We start from the raw sequence: 20,251 nt of genomic DNA on the forward strand, positions 1-20,251 counted from the left end.
ATCGCTTGATATAGTGATTCTAAGATCCTTTTCTTTACTTACTGCAGAAAGTTGTTGGCCATTCATTACGTACCGAACGCGATTGTTATTTTTCCGATGTGCAACACTTTACATTTCTCACCGTTAAATTTCATTTGCCATTGATTGGCCCAACGTGCAAGTCGATCTATATCTGATTGTAAAGCTTCTTCGTCGAGTATCGCAGTTACTTTACTAGCAATTTTGTGTCATCAGCAAATTTTGATACTTTGCAAATGAGCCCATCATCGATATCATTAACATAAATTAAGAAGAGCATGGGGCCAAGCACTGATCCTTGAGGTACGCCGCTTTTGACATCGAGCCAGTTAGATGTAACACCGTTTAGAACTACTCTGTTTCCGCTCAGAGAGCCAGTCCGCAAGCCAATTGTGAATGTTACCCGAGATACCGTGCGCCAGTAGTTTGCTGAGCAATCGTTGGTGGGGGACCTTATCAAATGCCTTTTGAAAATCCAGATATATGATATCTACTGATCTGCTTTCATCGAACACCTCAAAATATAGTGGAAAAAATCAAGTAAGTTAGTCAAACACGAACGTTTACTACGGAAGCCATGTTGCGAATTATTTATTATATTATTTTCTTCGAAGAATTTCACCATATTGTCGCGAATGATAGTCTCCATTAACTTACAAACAATAGATGTCAGGCTAATTGGTCGATAGTTTCCTGGATGAGACTTGTCCCCCTTTTTGAAAATTGGTGTGACATTTGCAAGTTTCCAATCCGACGGAACTTTTCCAGCTGTTAAAGATTTATTGAATATGATGGAGAGCGGTTTACAAATTTGATGTTTGATTTCTTTTAAGACCCTAGGGGTAATTTTGTCTGGACCAGGAGCTTTGCTTACTTTAATCTTTTCAATTGTGCGTAAAATGTCACTTTCTACGATGAGCACGCCACTTAACATCTTTTTGGTCCTTCTAACCTCCGGCGGTTGAGGTGATAAATAATCTTCGTCGGTAAATACGGATGCGAAAATGTTATTTAGGATTGTTGCATTTTCTTTTTCATGGTTCGTGTGGTTACCATTATCATTAGCAAGCGGTCCGATACCACAAGTGAGTGACTTTTTTTTTATTTACATAGCTGAAAAATTCTTTAGGATTAGATTTACTTGTTTCCGCTATATATTCTTCAAGATTTTTCTTGCTTCGTTTTATTAATTTCTTGGTTTCGCGGCGAATTCTGTCCAACTCTAGTTTGTCAGCCTCGCTCTGAGATGATATGTACCTACTGTATACGCGTTTTTTAAGAGATAGGCTATTTTGAATTTCGTTATTCCACCATTTGGGTTTCTTCTTAGGAGCTGAACGTCTGTTACGATAGGATACGCATATGCTTATGGCATTGTTCAATATTGTGGTGCAGGCCCCCCAAGATTTATCAATATCTGTTTCCGCCGTGATTTCAGTCCAGTCAGAATTATTTAGAATTGATCGGAGTCTTACGAAATTCGCTCTCTGATAATCAGGCACCTTTTCTTTACTAGGAGTTACTTTACTTTCTTTCATATTGATGCTGAATGTGATTATTCGGTGATCGCTAGAGCAAGGAAGGAAGGAGAGAAGGAAGAAAGGGGAGAAAAAGAAGAAAGGGAAAAGAGAGAGAGAGAGAGAGAGAGAGAGAGAGAGAGAGAGAGAGAGTCTTAGTTGGGGCATAGCTTTGATCTTACTGTTTCTCATCTTCCTCATCTCACTCTTTTAACCAGACTTCTCTCCCTCATTTCTCCTCATTTCTTTTGTTCGCTCATTTCCTCCTTCCTTCCATTTATTTCTTCCTCATTTCTCCGCGTTTCCTGTTGTCTTATTTCCTTCTTTCTCTATTCTTTCATTTTGTCTGATTATTTTCCTTATTTAATTTCCTCATATTGTCATATCTCCCCCGTTTCTTCTGTTTTCTTCCTTTCCTCCTTCTTTGCTTCTTTTCTTTCTCATTTCTTCTGTTCTTTCCTTTCCCTCTTTCTTATTTTTATTTCTTTTACTTTTCTCTCCCATTTTTTTCTCTCCTCTCCTCTGAACTTACCTCCATTTATTCCCTTTCTCTTTCATTTCCTCCTTTCTTTCCTCCACTTCTTTTCTTCTCATTTTCCTACTCCCTTCTCTTCTCCTTTTTTCCTTTCCCATTTTCTCTATTTTTTTTCCTTTTTCTCTTCTTTCCCTTTAATTTCTTTCCTTTCTCTTTCCTTCTTCATTCTCTTCCATCCTCGTTCCTTCCTTCTCTCCCTCCTTTCTCCTCCATCCTCCTCTTGTCTTTTGTCTCTCTTTATCTCACCTCCTTTTAGCCTTTGTCCTCTTTTGCGTTTTCTCCTTTTTGTCCCACTATCTTTTTTTTTCTCTCCCATTCTCCCTCTCTCCTCTCTCCCCTCCTGCATTGTCTCTTTCTCTTTCCCTCTTCTTTCTTTTCTACCTGTTCCCTCTCTTTTTCCTTTCCCTTATTATGTATTTCTACCTGTTCTCTCCCTTTTTTCTTTCCCTTTTCATCTATTTCCCTCTTCACATTGTTTTCTTATTATTTTCTCTTTTCTCTCCTTCTTTTTCTCATATTTTTCCTCTTCACTCATTTTCTTTTCTTACCTTCCTTTCCTCTTCTCTTTCCTTTCCTTTTCCTTTTTATTCCCATTCTATTCTTTACCATTCTTTCCTCTCTCTTCCGTTTACGCTTTCTCTCCTCATTCTTATTTTCTTCCATTTCCCTCTTTTCCTCCTTTCCTCTTCCTCTTCACTCTCTTTCTTTTCTTAGCTGCCTTTTCTCTCTCTTCCCTTTATATCTCCTCCTTCGTCTTATTTTCCTCCCTTCCCTCTTTTCCTCCTCCTCCTCCTCCTCCTCCTCCTCCTCTTCGTTCCCTTTATCTTCTTCCCTGCCTTCCTTTCTCTTTCTTTACTCTTCTCCTCATTCTTCTCATTTTCTCCTCTTTCCTTCTCTTCCTCCTCCTCCTCTTCACTCCCCTTTCTCTTCTTACCTTCCTCCCTGTCCCTTTCCTTTACGCCTTCTCTTCACTTTACCTTACGCTCTCTATTACTGTTCCCTCTTCTTCCTCCCACGTTCCCTCCCTTCCTCTCTCCTTCCCTCCCTTCCTCTCTCCTTCCCTCCTTCCCTCCCTCCCTTGTCCTGCTCACGTCACTTAAACATCAAAGCTTCTAGGGAACAGGAGAGATACCAAGAGAGAGGGAGGGGGAGGAGGGTGGAGGGGAAGAGAGAGAGAGAGAGAGAGAGAGAGAGAGAGAGAGAGAGAGAGAGAGAGAGAGAGAGAGAGAGAGAGAGAGAGAGAGAGTAATGGAGCGGAAGTCCTTGTGAAACGGGGAAGGAAATGGGAGAGAAGGAAGGAATGACAGGAGGGAAGAAAGGAAGAGAGAGAAAGATAGATAGACAGACAGACAGATAGATAGATAGATAGATAGAGAGCAGGAAACAAAGAAAAGGAAACTGAACGAAAATGTGAATAAGGTAAAGTTAAAGAACACCACCACTATCACCACCACCACCTCACCACCACCACCACCACCACCACTATCACCACCACCACCACCACCACCACGGGACAGAGTGAGTCATTAAAGCAAGGATCAATAGGGTTAATCAAGGGGCTGCCCGACTTAACATTTTAAGAATAATATTTCAGACACACGACAGACAGACAGACAGGTTGGGAGGGAAGGGAAGGGAAGGGGAGGGACAGAACGGGAAGGTCAGATAAGGTTAGGTATGGAGGGAGGAAAGGTAAGGGAGGATTGGAGGAGAGGAGGAAGAGGCAGGTTAGGTTAGGTAAGGTATGGAGGCTTGTGAGAGAGAGAGGGGGAGGAAAGGGAAGGGAAGGAAAGAGGGGAAGGAAGGGAAGAGGAGAGGAAAGGGTAGAAGGAGGAAAGGAAGAGGGGGGAAAGGCAAAATAAGGAAGGGAAGAGGAGAGGAAGGGTAGAGGGAGAAATGGAAGAGGAGAGGAAAGTGTAAATGGAGGAATGGAAGAGGGGAAGGAAGAGTAGAGGGAGGAAGGGAAGTGGGGAGGGAAGGGTAGAAGGAGGAAAGGAAGAGGAGAGGGATGGGAGGGAGGGGGAGAAGGGAAGAGCAGGTTAGGTTAAGTAAGGTATGAAGGGGAGAGTGAAAGATAGGGGGGGAGAGAGGAAGGGAAGAGGGGAAGGGAAGGGAAGGGCAAAAGATGAAAGGGATGAGAAAAAAGGATAAAAAAAATAGTTTAGTTAGGGTGTGTAGGAAAAATATGAGGAAATAGAAAGAATCGATTTAGAAAGAATAGAAAGAACAGGGATGACTGAGAGAGTAAGAGTAAATTGAGAAAGGAGAAAGGGTAAATAAAGGTAGGGTAGGCAGGAGGCAAGGAAAGAGAATGGAGGCAAAGTGAAGCTGAGAGGAAAAGTAAGTGAAAAAAGGAGGAACAGGAAGGAGAAACGGGGGAGGGAGGAAGAGTATATTAAGGAAGGAGAAAGGGTAAATAAAGGTAGGGTAGGCAGGGGGCAAGGAAAGAGAATGGAGGCAAAGTGAAGCTGAGAGGAAAAGAAATTGAAAAAATAAGGATGAACAGGATGGAGAAACAGGAGAGGGAGGAAGAGTAAATTAAGGAAGGAGAAAAGGTAAATAAAGGTAGGAGACGCAAAGGCAAGGAAAGAGAATGGGGGCAAAGTGAAGCTGAGAGGAAAAGAAAGTGAAAAAATAAGGATGAACAGGATGGAGAAACAGGAAAGGGAGGAAGAGTAAATTAAGGAAGGAGAAAGGGTAAATAAAGGTAGGAGACGCAAAGGCAAGGAAAGAGAATGGAGGCAAAGTGAAGCTGAGAGGAAAAGAAAGTGAAAAAAAAAAGGATGACTAGAATGGAGAAACGGAAGAGTGAGGGAATTGAGGTGAGAGAAAGGTGAGGGAGTGATAAAGATGAAGAAAAGCAAAATAGGGAAGGAGGGAAGCAAAAAAAAAAAAAAAAAGAGAGACGAAAGGAGGAAAAAAACCCAAGAACGTAGAAGGAAATGAAGGAAGGCGAGAGTAATTTTTAAGGATGTGAAGGGTGGACGGAAATGGAAGAATGAAGGAAGAAAGGAGAGGAGAGGAAGCAGGAAGGAAGGAAGGAGGGAGGAAGGGGAAGAGCGGATGAAAGAGGAGGGAAAAACACATTAGTTAAGATAATTGTTTTGAAGGTAATGAGTTTGTGTAGTGCTGAATTTTATGAATGTGTTTTTACCTTTTATATAGACGGAGAGACAGATAGACAGATAGGTAGATAGATAGATAGACAGGTAGACAGACAGGTAGATAGATAAATAGAAAAAACAAATTTATAGTTAGATGAATCGATGGCTAAATAAATAGAAAGAAAAAAGAAAAATGAAAAAAATATAGATACTGCCTAATAAAACAATAGATAGAGAGATAGATAGACAGCTAGATATATCGTCGAAAAGAGAGATATACACAAAGAGAGAGACAGATAGATCTATGGATAAATGAATAGAAAGAAGGAAAACGAAATGAGAAAAAGGAGAAAAAAGGAATTATATAGATACTACCTAATGAAACAGTTGATAGATGGATAAATACAAATAGAATGAGCATACAAGATAGAGTTTGGTGAATCAGGGTACGAAGGCACATAACACAGGGCAACAAATGGGGTATTAGGAGGGCGGGTAATGAAGCTGACGTTGATGGGAAAGGTGATTCTTCAGGTGTGAAGTTAAGGATGTAAGTATGCAGGTAAATTGGCAGGTAGGTAAGTAGACAGGTGTGTAGTAAGTATAACACAAACAAAGACAGACGACAGAAATAGACAGAGATGAATATACAGATAAAGACAGACAGGTAGAAAGACAAAACAACAACAACAACAACAACAACAACAACAACAACAACAACAACCAAGCAGCACTAAACAAGGACACACAGACAGAGAGAAACAGACAAACAAACATAGGAACACACACACAGACAGATGATTAAGTAGACGGAGAGACAGGCAGACAGGCAGAGATACAGACAAGCAAACACAACCAACCAGCATCCAAGAAAGACAGACATACAAAGACATGTACAAGCATACAAACAAACTGAAGGAAGGATAAGAACACATACCCAAGCAACATACAAGAAAGACATATAGACAGATACAAACAGACAGACAGACAGACAGACAGACAGACAGACACGGCAGCATCCAACACACAGCCGTGGAATGGAGAGGGAAAAAAAAGTCCTATAATTTTTATCGTGCTAAGAATTACTGACGCAATTACAATAAAACTGAAGTTGGAATCATATGGAGGAAGTTAGCGGGATGGAGGGAGAGGGAGAGAGAAAAAGGGAGGGAGGAGAGAGAGGAGGATGGATAAGAGAGGGGGGGGAAGGAGGGAGGGGAGGGTACAGAGAGAAGGGAGTATAGGAAGTGAAGGAGGCAGGGAAAGATGGAGGGAGAGGAAGAGAGAGAGAGAGAGAGAGAGAGAGAGAGAATGATAGATAAATTAGTCTACCTGCTTACCTTTCATGACCTTTGACACCTTATTATAATCTGTTGCGTTGTATTTACTTTTCCATAGAGCTTTTCCACCATTTTTTCCTTTTTATCTCTTTCCTTTCGTGAGTTGCTTTGTGTCATGATATAAGTTTATGATTATTTTTCGGATGTCCTCTTCAGTATGTTTAATTGTTATTGTTTAATTTTTTTTTATTACAGAAAAGGAGACAGTTCAAGGGCGTGAAAAGAAAGAAAACAATAATGAAAAAAAGCCCGCTACTTACTGCTCCTGAAGAGATTTATTTATTTATTGATTGATTTATTCATGTAATTCTTTGTGTTTATATAAAATCTTCCCTTCAATTGTTTATATATACCGATATTAATTATCCTGTACTTTTTTAAAACTTATATTCACTGTTTTTTTCCTTTCTTTGCTTCCCCTTCCTTCTCGTTCTTGTCTTCACCATTTTTTTTATCATCCACATCATCGTCTCCATCTTCGTCATCGTTCTTATACTTGTCCATCTCGTCCTCGTCCTCGTCCTCGTCCTCCTCCTCCTCCTTCTTCGCTTTTAACTCAAACCACCTCTTCTAATACGTCTCCTACCTCCTGTATACTCCTTGTTCACCACCATCACCTCCTCCTCCTCCTCCTCCTCCTCCTCCTCGCTCACCTGCCGCTCTTCCCCTCACCTTGTAATCGCACCTGACATGGCTTCCTTCCAACTTACCTTCAGAAGCTCCCTGAATATACGTGTTGGGTCAGGAAACCTCCCTTAAAGATGACCGCCGCCAGTCCTCCCTCTCCCTCTCCTTCTCTCCCTTACCCCCTCTCTCTTCCTCTCTCACTCTCTCCCTTACTTTCTCTCCCTCTCTCCTTCACTCTCCCTTACTCCGTCTCCTTTCCTCTCTCACTCTCCCCCTCACTTTCTCTCCCTCTCATCCTCTCACTGCTTCCTCTCCTTTCTCTCTTTCCTCCCTTATCATTCCTCCCGCGTTCTTTTCTTTCTCCCTTCTCGTCTCCTTCTCTTTCTCCCTTTCTTGTTTTTTTCTCTCTTCGTCCTCCGCTCCCTCTTCCTCTCCCTCTCTTTTCTCCACCTTGTTCATTCTCTCTCTCTCTCTCTCTCTCTCTCTCTCTCTCTCTCTCTCTCTCTCTCTCTCTCTCTCTCTCTCTCTCTCTCTCTCTCTCTCTCTCTCTCTCTCTCTCTCTCTCTCTCTCTCTCTCTCTCTCTCTCTCTCTCTCTCTCTCTCTCTCTCTTCCGTTTTCTTCACTATCTCCCTCATTCTTCCTCACTCTTTTGTTCCCGTTCCTTTCACCCCTCTCCTCCTCCTCCTCCTCCTCCTCCTCTGGCTATTGGATGGGAGGTTAAATTTATTATAATTAAACATGATAGTTATATTAAAGTCTTTCCTCTCTCCCTCCTCCCTTCGTTCTCTCTCCCTTTCCCGCTCCTCTTTCTCCTCCTCCTCCCTCCATCCTCCCCCTTCCCCTCCCTCCTTCCTTCCTCCCCTCTCCCGCCTTCCTTACTCCCCTCCCCACTTATTTTCTTTTTCCATTTCTCTCCCTACCTTATTCTCGGCAAACTTCTTTTTTTTCTTTCTCTTACCCCGTTCCTCTCCCAGCTTCCTCCATTTTCCATCCCTCTTTCCCTCATCTCATTTTTCCATCCTCATTCTTTTCTCCTCCTTCCTCTCCTCCTCCTTCCCGGCTTCCTCCATCTTTCCATCCCTTTCTCCTTCATATCTCTTCTTTTTCTTATCTCCAATTTTATTTTTCCTCGTTCCTTTATGCCTTCCTCTGGTCACTCTCTCTCTTCCTTGCTTCTTTCTCAATTTCCTTCCCCTTCCTTCCACTCTATCACTCCTCTTTCTTTCTTTCTCTTCCCCCCAACTCATATTTTGCTTCTTCTTTTTCGTTTCCTTTGACTCTCCTTCCCTTTTCTCCTGTATTTTTGCTCTCTTTGTTGTTATCTTCCAGCGGTAATTGTGTTTTGATAGATAATTGTTTTTTTTCTTCTGTTTTTCCACTGACCTAATATTTTGTGAAATTCGTTTTTTGAGTATTTTTTATCACATTTGTTTTCTTTTGTTTCTTTTATTTATTCGATTTGATTTGTCTTGTTTCTTCTTTTCTGTTACTTTTTCTTGTTCTTTTAGTTATTGTTCTTCTTGTTCTTGTTCTTCTTGTTCTTTTTCTTGTTCTTGTTCTTTTTGCTCTTGTTCTTTTCCTCGTTTTCCTCTTTTTCCACCACCAAATCTTCCTCCTCTTTTTCCACCATCAACTCTTCCTCCTCTTCTTCCACCATCTAATCTTCTTCCACTACCTTGTCTTCCTTCTCCTCTTCCACCACCTAATCTTCTTCCACCACCTTGTCTTCCTTCTCCTCTTTCACCACCTAATCTTCTTTCTCATCTTCCACCACCTAATCTTCCTCCTCCTCCTCCGCCACCCAATCTTCTTACTCCTCTTCCACCGCCTAATCTTCCTCCTCCTTCTCTTAATGGGTTCCTTCTCCCCTTTACAAGAGTTTCCCCTTTAGGTACGTTTTCCCTCACCTCACCCTATCCCACCTGTGATTATTCGTATATTACCCCATTTCTCTCTCTCTCTCTCTCTCTCTCTCTCTCTCTCTCTCTCTCTCTCTCTCTCTCTCTCTCTCATTTTCTTTCCTCCCTTCATTCATTCATTTCATAGTTTTATTGTTTCTCTCTCTCTCTCTCTCTCTCTCTCTCTCTCTCTCTCTCTCTCTCTCTCTCTCTCTCTCTCTGTCCTTGCATCGGCTCCGTAATGTCCGTTTTTCTTCATTTAGTTTAGAGTGGCCGTGAGTTAGGGGGGGACTCGCCTAAGAAAATGGGAATTGGTTGAGCCGTTACCGGGAGAAGGATGTGCATTGGTGGGCGGGGCGGGGATGTCTGTCTTGTCTGTCTGTCTGTCTGTATCTTTGTCTCAATCTGTCTGTTTTGTCTTGTCTTGTCTGTATGTCTGTCTGTCTGTCTATTGGTGCATTTGGGAAGTTTTGTAGATAAGAAGATAAAATAAGAAGTTGGTAGATAGAGAGGTAGAAAGGTAGAGAGAGAGAGAGAGAGAGAGATTTTCACCCAGCTTTAATTTTCATATTACGCACGATTATTGCATTTCCCTTTCTCTTTCTTTTGTTCGCCTTTATTCCCCCCACTCCTCTCTCTCTCTCTCTCTCTCTCTCTCTCTCTCTCTCTCTCTCTCTCTCTCTCTCTCTCTCTCTCTCTCTCTCGTATATCCTGTTAGCGTGAAAAAGAGCATAAATAAGAAAGAAAGCGGAGAAAAAAATGCAACAAGAGATTTTTTTGGATGTCAACAAATCACTCGGAGGAGGAGGAAGAGGAGGAGGAGGAGGAGGAGGAAATAAGAACATTAAGGGGTAAAAGAGGTGGAGGAGGAGGGAAAAGGTGAAGGTGGCATGGAAGAATGGAGAGAGAAATATTGGAGGGGGAAGGAGAAGATGGAGGAAGAAGTGAGGAAAGGAAGAAGATGTAGGAAAAGGAAAAATGGAGGAAAAGAAAAATAGAATAATCACAAAAGAAGGAGAAGGAAAATGAAGCAGGGATGAGATGGAGGAAGGGTGAAAAGGAAGATAGGAGGAGGAGGAGGAAGGAGGAGGAGGAGGAGGAGAAGGAAATGATTGGACAGGAGGTGAGGGAAGAGGGAGAGGAAGGGAAAGAAAGCAAATTAGAAGTGGAGAGAAATATTAGAATTTGTCGAATGATGTATGGGAGGGGAATTAAAGGGGAGGAGGAGGAGGAGGAGGAGGAGGAGAAGAAGGAGGAGGAGGAAGGAAATAGATGAAGGTGGAGGAAAGGGGGGGATCGAAAAGGGGGGGCAAGAGGGGGGGAGGGGGCAGCGCGCCTTTAAAGCAGTGCCTCCTCGAAAATTATTCCTGGGCATAGAAAACGTGTGTCGTGTTCCGTTTTGTTATGTTCTGAGACACAAGACAAAGACGAGACAAAAGCACAAAGAGAGAGAGAGAGAGAGAGAGAGAGGGTAGCGGTGTTTCGCTTTCTTGCTCCGGTGATATATTTGCACGTCCTCTTCTTTTTTTTCTTGTTTGTTTCGTCTTCTTCTTCACTTCTTCTTCTTCTTCCTTTATCACCTTTTCTCCCTCTCTTCTTCTCACTCGTTTCCCATACCCAGCATCTCTCTCATTTCTCTCATCCTCTCTAACCTTTCCCTCTCTCTCCCTCTCCCTTTCTACCCCAGACCTTACTACTCACAGACCCTCCCCCTCTCCATCTCTCTCCCTCTCCCTCCCTCCCTCCCTCCCTCCAGCCCCCAGCAAGAAGGCCATTCATCTGAGGGCTTAATCTTGACTTAAATAACGCCCTGGAAATGAATTGGGGAGCAAGTCAAGCTTTCTGCAGCAGTCCCCCCCATGATGGACGGCCCGCACCTCCGTTTTCTGTGGAGTCGGAGAAGTAGGGAGAAGTATACGAAGGAGTAGAGGCAGAAGGAGGAGGAGGAGTAGGAGAAGGAGGAGGAGGAGGTAGAGGAGGAGGAGGAGGAGGGGACTGAAAACAACAAAAGGGGAAGGGAAGAGGAATCGTATGAAGTGAAGGATTGGGTGAGAAAAGGAAGGATAAAGGAGGAGAAAGAGGGGAAGTAAGAGGAAGAGGAGATGGAGGAGCAAGAGGAGGAGGAGGAGGAGGAGGAGGAGGAGGAGAGCAGGAGGGATTATATGGGAAGGCTTGGATAATGGCGGAGGAAACTTATGGAGGGAGGTGTCAGTTAGAGAGAGGAGAGGGCAGGAAGGAGGAGGAAAAGGAGGAGGAGGAGGAGGAGGAGGAGCTTCTTGGATGTAGAGAAGGGATAGGAGGAAGATGAGACGTAGGAGGAGGAAGAGGAAGAAGAGTGATAAGAAAAGGGAAGAAAAATAAGGGAAACAAAGGAAGGAGAAAAAAAAAAGAATGACGGGAGGAGGAGGGAGATGAACAGGAGGAAGAAGAGTAGGCGAAAGGAAGAGGAAGAAAATCAGATGGAGGAGGAGGAAGAGGAGGAGGAGGAGGCGGCAGCGGAACGGATTAAAAACGGAGGGAGGCAAGGAAAAGGAATAGGAGAAAAAGCGAGAAGAAAAAAGAAGTTTGGGGAGATGAAAGGAAAAGAAAAAGGGAAGATAGTGAACGAGAGGAGGGGAAAGGAGAGGAGAGAACGTAATAGGAAATAAAGAGAAAAAGAAAAGAGAAAGAGAAGAGAGAATTGGAATAAACAAGAAAATAAAAGAAAAGGGGGGAGGAAAGAGAGGAGTGAAGGGAAGTAGAGAGGAAAATAGAGGAGAGAGAAGCGAGGAGAGGAGGGAGGCTTGAGAGGACAGTAAACACCTCGAGCCGGAAAACACACCTGGCCGTGAGCTGGGACAGGTGTTACGCGCCTATCAAGGAACACGAACTCCTCCTCTTCCTCCTCCTCCTTCTCCTCCTCCTTCTCCCCCTCCACCACCACCACCTCCGCCTTCGCCACCACCTCCTCCTCGTGTGTGTGTGTGTGTGTGTGTGCGCCATTGTGTAGTAAACAAAGCCGTGGAGAGTGAGGCACAGTCATGTAAACACACACACACACACACACACAGAGAGAGAGAGAGAGAGAGAGAGAGAGAGAGAGAGAGAGAGAGAGAGAGAGAGAGAGAGAGAGAGTCATATTTTTTTTCTTTTTTGGTGTTGTGGTGGTAGCGGTGGTGAAAGTAATGTTATTGGTGATGGATATTGGTGGTGATGGATTGGTGGTGGTGGTGGCGGTGGTGGTGGGCGGATATAGCATTGATGTTGGTGTTGATGTTGGCTGTGACTGAACGTAAAGGTAGAGAGGAGAAAGGACATTCAAATATTCACAAACAAAGGTACATATATATTTTCTTTACATATTCTTACGATAAACACTACTACTAATGTTATTACTTATTTTTGCTACTTCTGCTGTTTTTGCTCTCATCACACTAAACTATCATATCCCGCATCTTCACGATCCTAATTATTATTACAATCACAATTATTACCACATCTATTACCCATTTATCACCACGGTCCCAATTATTGCATACCACACACAGCCTTACGCAACTCGGGAACACAGGAGCGAGTCTGGTTGTGCCGCTTTTTCAGTAGATTCGAGGATGTCGGTGGCTTGGCGAGGTTGGGTTAGGGTGGCTCTAGGTAGGGTAGTGTGTGGGGATAGGGTGCTGCGGTTGGGGTGGGTCGGTGTGGGTGTGGGTGGGTTGGTGTGGTTATGGGTGAGTTGGTGTGGGTGTGAGTGGGTTAGTGTGGGTGTAGGTAGGTTGGTGTGGGTGTGGTTGACATGGTATTGGTGGTGTGGATGAGTTGGTTAAGATGTGAGTAGTCTGAGTAGTTTCCTTCAACCATCATAATCTGTAAAAAAAAAAAAGATTAATGGTAGGAACGAAAGAGTAATAACGATAGTATAGTAATAGTGGTACCAGCAGTAATAATAATAATAATAATAATAATAATAATAATAATAATAATAATAATAATAAAGTCGAGGAGGAGGAAAATACACGAAAGACACACACAAGACACAGCAGAGACAAAGGCCCGAGTCCACAAAGGAGCAGCTTCGTTCATTCATTCATTTGTCTCGTTTCTCGTTGTTCGGACGCGTCGTTTCGAGACTTGGAAAGATGGGACTCGGAGTAATGAACGAATCTCTCTCTCTCTCTCTCTCTCTCTCTCTCTCTCTCTCTCTCTCTCTCTCTCTCTCTCTCATCTACGTACACTTAATTATTATCACTATCTTCTTTATTATTCCTTCCTTTGCAAAACCGTATAAGTAAAACAAACAGCATGACCTCGATTCACTCACTTATGAATCTTTAGGTCCCGAAGCTTACACAGGCCAGGAGATGGAGGGAGGCTTAGCACACTCTTCTTCTAGTCTCTGTGTTAGTATGTGTGTCTTTACCAGTGATAGGGGGCGGGTTTCTCAGTACTGCACGCGTTTATTCTCCCTCCAGTGTCCATCTCGCGTGTGGGGAACCAAGCGTTGGACAAACTCTCTCCTCCTCTGCTCGTCTGCTGCTGAAGTCCTCCTGCCGCAGTAAGCAACGCAAAGTCTGCTGGTCGCCGGGGTTTGTCTCCATGCTGCGATAAAGGTAAGACATGTTGATTGTTTGGATATGCCGGATGTGGCGGTACTTGGAGCCTTTGACAGTGTTTACATAGTGTATTTTTTTCTCTTTGCCTTCCTATCTATCTACTTAACTATTTGTCCACCTAATTAAGTACATAGCCACCTAATTACCTACTTCCTCTATACCTACTTTACTATTAACCTACCTCCTACCTATTTATCTTCCTATTTCTATCTATGTATGCATATCTACCTATGTATGTATCTAGCCATCTATCTACCTACTTTCCTACGTATCTACCTACATACCAACCGATCTTCCTACTTCTATGTATGCATATCTACCCATCTATCCATCTATCTATCCACGTATGTATGTATCTATCTCTCTATCCATCCTGTGCCCATCTCTCCATCCACAGCTGGTTAACAGACGAACATACAGACAGACAGACAGACAGACAACATACAGTCACACGTAAGGCAAAAGAGGAAGGAAAATGCCCAGCCCACAGACAACATACAGTCACACGTAAGGCAAAAGAGGAAGGAAAATGACCAGCCCACAGACAGGCCACAAGAGACCATTGTAACCAGACGCTCCTGTTTAAGCTTAATATTTTCCTCCTGGTCCCATTTTTGCAGCTCCTTTCATGCTACTGTTAAGAGGCGGGGGAGGTAACTTGGGCATCCCCGCTCCTGATGCATTAATCCTTTGTTACCCTTTGTTAGGTGTTCTCAAATATTCACTTTTTTCCTTCTCCTTACCTTCTGTTTCCACCATCCCTTTCTTTTCGTCTGGTCTTTTTTTTTTTCGTCTTCCCTTCTTCCCACAATTCCGTTTTCTGTTCTTCTGGTTGTTCATGCTTCCATCTCTATTTTTTTCTTCTCTCCTCGTTTTCTTTTTCTCTCGTTCTCATTCTCTTTTTCTTCCTTTTGTTCTCATTTCTTTTCTTCTTTCCTTCTTTCCCCAATTCCCTCTTTTTTTTCTGCTGGTTTTTCTTGCTTCCGTCTCTTTTATTTTGTTCGTTTTCTTTTTCTCGTTCTTATTCTCTCTCCTCCATCTCCTTTTCTTCCTCTAGTCTCTCTTTCTTTTCTTCTTCCCTTCTCTCCACAAATCCATTTTCTTTTCTTTTTCTGGTTCTTCGTGCTTTCATCTCCGTTTTTCTTCTCGTTTCCCTTTTCTCGTTTTCATTCTTTCTCCTCCATCCCGTTTTCTTCCTCTGTCTTCTTTTTTCTTTTTGCCTTCTTTCCACAGTTCCGTTTTCTCCTATTCTGATTCGTCTTGCTTCCGTCTCCATTTTTTCTTCACGTCTTCGTTTTCTCTTTCCTCTATCTCTTTTGGTTCCTCTGTCTTTTTTTTCTTCTTACCTTCTCTTTACTCCAATCCCTTTCCTCTTTTGGTTATTCTTCCTTCCACCTGTTTTTTATTTGCTTCTCGCTTTCTTTTTATCTTGTTCTCATTCTCTTCTCTCCTGCTCGTTATCCTCATCTTTCTTTTCTTTTCATTTTTTGGCGCGTAATTTTCGTTGTGGAGTTGTAATTGTTCCTCTTCCTTTCTCCCTTTCCTCCCCTCTCCCCCTTTTCCTCCTTCCTCCCCTTCCCCGGTCCCCTCTCTTTCCTCTCCATCCCCTCCCCCCTTCCCCGGTCCCCTCTCTTTCCTCTCCTTCCCCTCCCCCCTTCCCCTTCTCTCCACTATTGTTTTAAGTATTATGTATTGTGTATTGTCTTTCATTCGACCTGTGACTAGTGTAATTTTTTATCGTTGCTCTGTGTGTGTGTGTGTGTGTGTGTGTGTGTGTGTGTGTGTGTGTGTGTGTGTGTGTGTGTGTGTGTGTGTGTGTGTTTGCAATTAAGCCTTTGATTGATTAAAAACTGGGGAAGATAAATGAGTTAGGGGAAGTAAAAGTAATGGGGACGAAAAGGAATAAAACGAAATAAACAAAGAGGATAATAGAGGTAAGGAAAATGATAGAAATAGAGTAATGGAGACAAAACGAAGTGAAAAAAATAGAGAGCAATAAGAAAAGGGAAATAAAGGAATGGTAACGAAAGGAAGGATGAATAAGAAAAAAATAGATAATGGAAGTGAAGTGAAGGGAATTATGAAAGAAAATAATGGGTTCAGAGTGAGGAAGATAATAGAGGGCAAGGAAAATCTAACTTCCCACCCATTCCTCGCTTAGATTCACCTATTTTTCCTTCCTTAAAGAGGCCCTCCATCCTTCTTCCTCCTCCTCCTCTCCTCCTCCTCCTCTTAAAGTAACCCTGCTTTCTTTCCTCTTTACCGGCTTTTCTCTTCTTCAGAAAGTGATCTATTCCATTCTGCAATCTCGATCCCATTTTTCTGGTTGTTTGTCTGTGTGTGTGTGTGTGTGTGTGTGTGTGTGTGTGTGTGTGTGTGTGTGTGTGTGTGTGTGTGTCTCTCTCTCTCTCTCTCTCTCTCTCTCTCTCTCTCTCTCTCTCTCTCTCTCTCTCTCTCTCTCTCTCTCTCTCTCTCTCTCTCTCTCTCTCTCTCTCTCAATCACCAAACCGTTCTTTACCCCGAGACGAATTCCGATTCCTTTTAAGTTTTCTACTTTTCTCTTCTCCACTGGGTTCATTTCTCTTTTTGCTTTTTTCCTTTTATTATCCTCTCTTCCTTCTCTGGTTGATATTTTACTCTACTCGTTTCTACTACATTGTTTTTGTCCTCATCACTCATGCTACCCAACCTTACCCTCGTCTTATCACATGTATAACCTATTCCTCCACTTCCCTTCACTCTTCCTCTTCTGCCTTACTTTCATTCTCCTATTTCCTTCCCTTTCCTCCTCTTTCCTCTTCCCCTTCCCCTCTCTCTTCCTCTTCTGCCTTTCCCTTCATTCTCCTACTATTTCCTTTCTTTTCCTCCTTTTCCTCTTCCGTCTTCCTTTCCCTCTTCCTCTTCTGCCTTACCCTTCATTCTCCTATTTCCTTCCCTTTCCTCCTCTTCCCTCTTCCTCTTCCGTCTCCCCTTCCCTCTTCCTCATCTGCCTTTCCCTTCATTCTTCTACCATTTCCTTCCCTTTCCTCCTCTTCCCTCTTCCGTCTTTCCCCTACATTCCCTTACTATTTCCTTCCTCTTCCCTTCTCTCCTATCTTCCTGTTTTTCCTTTCCCTTCATTCCACTACCATCTCCTTTCCCCTCCTCTTTCCTTCCCTCCTATCTTCGTCGTTTGTCTTCCCCTTTATTCTCCTTCCTTTCCCTTCTTTTCATTTTCCATTTCCCTTCTTCTGTAGACCGGCAGCAAAGGTGGTCATAGGGGAGTGTGACTTTTTTTGGTTGGTACGCCTGCTTTGATACGCTTTTCTAATTATTGTACGATAGTTTGTTTGTTAGTTTGTTATTCGTCCTTTTTCTGACTCCTTTTCTTCTTCCTCCTACTCTTCCTCCTTGTCATGCCCCCTCCCCCTTTTCCTATTTCTTTTTTTCTCTTTCTTTTCCTTTCTCCTCTTTCTTCTCTTTTTTATTTTCCCCTTTCCTCTTCTTTCTTCTCATTCTTTTCCCCCTCTCCAATTCCTTCTCCTCTTTATATTCCCCTTCTCTTCCTTCTTTTCTCTATTCTCCTCTTCCTTCTTCCCTCTCTTCCTCTTTCTTCTCTATTTTCCTCTTCCCTCTCTCTATTTTTCTTTTATTCCTTCTTCTCATTCTTTTCCCCCTCTCCAATTCCTTTTCCATTTTATATTCCCCTTCTCTTCCTTCTTCTCTCCATTCTCCTCTTCCTTCTTCCCTCTCTTCCTCTTGCTTCTCTATTTTCCCCTTCCCTCTCTATATATTCTCTTCCTTCTCATTCTTTCCCCTTCTCCCCTTCCTTCCTCTTCCCATTTATTCTCTCATTGGCTTGGCGGCGGATTATTATTATTAAGGAAGGAAGGAAGGAGAACAGGAAGGAGGCGGCGTCCATAATCTCGGTATCGGGGGAGAGGAAAAAAAGAAAAGAGCAGCGGCAAGAAGGTCTATTGCACGGCGTCAGTCTTAAGCAGCGCAGGCCTCTCGCTTACGCTGATTGCTTATAGGAAAATGCTCTCCAGTAAGCTTTTGTTAGGCGCTCTCCAGGTAGAGTGTGTGCTTAGGGACTACTTACTCGCCTCCTCCTCCTCCTCCTCCTCCTCCTCCTCCTCCTCTTATTCCGCCTCTGTTCTTCCTCTTCTGCTTCTCCTTCACCTGCCTCCTCCTCCTCCTCCCTTCCGTTTCATCTCTCCTCTTCCTCCATCTGCACTTTTACCCTCCTACTCTCATTTTCCTACCTCCTCTTCCTCCTCTTCTCTTCTTCCTCCTCTGTTTCTACTTTCCCCGCCTCCTCCTCTTTCGCACTTTCATCTCTCCTCTTCCTCCGTTTGTGCTTTTACGCTTCTACTCTTCTTCTCCCTCCTCCTGTTTCTCCTTTCCCTGCCTCATCTCTTTTTCATCTGTCCTTTTCTTTCGTCTGTACTTTTATTCTCCTCTTTTTCTTCTCTTCCCTATTTTCCATTGCTTCCCCCAGTCTCCTTCTCCTCCTCGTCCTTCCATCCCTCCTCTTCTCTTCCTTCTTCCTTTCCCGGTTTTCCTTCTGCCTTTCCTCCTTTCTCCTTCCTTCCTTTCTCTCTCCTTCCCCTGATTTTTCTTCCTCTTTCTCTTCCTCCTCCTCCTTCTCTTCTTCCTCCTTCTTCCTCCTCCTCCTTCTCTTCTTCCTCCTTCTTCCTCCTCCTCCTTGTTCTCCTTCTTCCTCCCCCTCCTCGTTCTCCTTCTTCCTTCTCCTCCTCCTCCACCTCCTCGTACTCTTTAAGTGGGGAAACTGTTCGTAAGCAAGTGAACCCTTAGTGCGGCCTCCCTCGTACAATCAATGCCCGGGAAAACAGTATTCGCGCGCCAAGAAGGAAGTGTTCAGGCGGGCGACGCTCCGGGGATCAGCGAGATTTGAAGGCTCTTTGAAGGGGTTCGGATACCACGCCTCCTTCGCTTAATAACACGCCCCTTTTGTATTTTTTTATTTATTATTTTTTTTTACTCGTGGATATAGCGAGAAGGGGAAGTGGGTTAGAGGAGAGGGAAGAGGGTAGGGACGAGGCTCTCAGACGCTTCCACTCTACACATCAACAATTTCCAAAGGCCAAAAAGATCAGTCGGGTTCTAATGAGTGTCTTTCTTAGTTCTTGGTACAGAAGAAAGGTCAAACTACCACCACCAGGGTCATAAAACTACCCCTGGAAAAGCCTCACACTCCTACGAAAGCCTTGCCAAATATGTGTCTCTTTAAGTTCATGGCATGGAAGAAGGGTTAAGCTACCACCACCAGGGTCATAAAACTACCCCTGGAAATGCCTCACACTCCTACGAAAGCCTTGCCAAATATGTGTCTCTTTAAGTTCATGGCACGGAAGAAGGGTTAAGCTTCCACCACCAGGGTCATAAAACTACCCCTGGAAATGCCTCACACTCCTACGAAAGCCTTGCCAAATATGTGTTTCTTTAAGTTCATGGCATGGAAGAAGGGTTAAGCTTCCACCACCAGGGTCATAAAACTACCCCTGGAAATGCCTCACACTCCTACGAAAGCCTTGCCAAATATGTGTTTCTTTAAGTTCATGGCACGGAAGAAGGGTCAAACTACCACCATCAGGGTCATAAAACTACTCCTGGAAATACCCCACACTCCTACGAAAGCCTTGCCAAATATATGTTTCTTTAAGTTCATGGTACGGAAGAAGGGTCAAACTACCACCATCAGGGTCATAAAACTACCCCTGGAAATGCCTCACACTCCTACGAAAGCCTTGCCAAATATATGTTTCTTTAAGTTCATGGTACGGAAGAAGGGTCAAACTACCACCACCAGGGTCATAAAATTATCCCTGGAAATGCCTCACACTCCTACGAAAGCCTTGTCAAATATGTGTTTCTTTAAGTTCATGGCACGGAAGAAGGGTCAAACTACCACCACCAGGGCCATAAAACTACTCCTGGAAATGCGCCACACTCCTACGAAAGCCTTGCCAAATATGTGTTTCTTTAAGTTCATGGTACGCAAGAAGGGTCAAACTACCACCACCAGGGCCATAAAACTACTACTGGAAATGCCCCACACTCCTACGAAAGCCTTGCCAAATATGTGTTTCTTTAAGTTCATGGTACGCAAGAAGGGTCAAACTACCACCACCAGGGCCATAAAACTACTCCTGGAAATGCCCCACACTCCTACGAAAGCCTTGCCAAATATGTATGCATGGGCGCAGAAATGTTTAATAATACGACTTCTAGGAATGTACAGTTGTATGGTGTAGGTTCGTTAATTGTTCTAATGTAGTATCCCCCTTCATCCTCCCCCTTCTCCTTTTTCCTTCCCCATTTAAACTCCTTCTCACCGGGTATCCTGCACTCCTTTTTTCTTTCACTCCCTCTTTCTGTTGTGGATTCGGGTCTCTTCCCTCCCCCTCCACCTTCTCCTTTCTCTCTTCCCATTCAAACTCTCCTTCTCACCTGGTATCCTGCACTCCCTTTCCCTTTCATTCCCTCTCTCCCCTTTTCCCTATTGCCTTTTGTTCTCTCTCATTCACTCTTCGATATACCGCCTCCTCCCATCCTCCTCCGTTCTTCTTTTTTTCCCTCTCGTTCAAACACTCCTTCTCACCTGGTATCCTGCATCGCC

General features: G+C 43.6%; 1 long non-coding RNA gene across 1 annotated transcript in view; it reads left to right on the plus strand.

Moving 5' to 3' along the window:
• LOC127008172 (uncharacterized) overlaps positions 1–20,251 on the plus strand; it is a 159,627-nt gene that overhangs the window by 24,728 nt on the left and 114,648 nt on the right. Inside the window, exon 3 of the long non-coding RNA XR_007760899.1 lies at positions 13,489–13,626. This is a non-coding gene — a long non-coding RNA (uncharacterized LOC127008172). The remainder of the gene's footprint in view (positions 1–13,488; positions 13,627–20,251) is intronic.

The sequence above is a fragment of the Eriocheir sinensis genome, chromosome 37 (assembly GCF_024679095.1).
Source record: "Eriocheir sinensis breed Jianghai 21 chromosome 37, ASM2467909v1, whole genome shotgun sequence".
NCBI lineage: Eukaryota > Metazoa > Arthropoda > Malacostraca > Decapoda > Varunidae > Eriocheir > Eriocheir sinensis.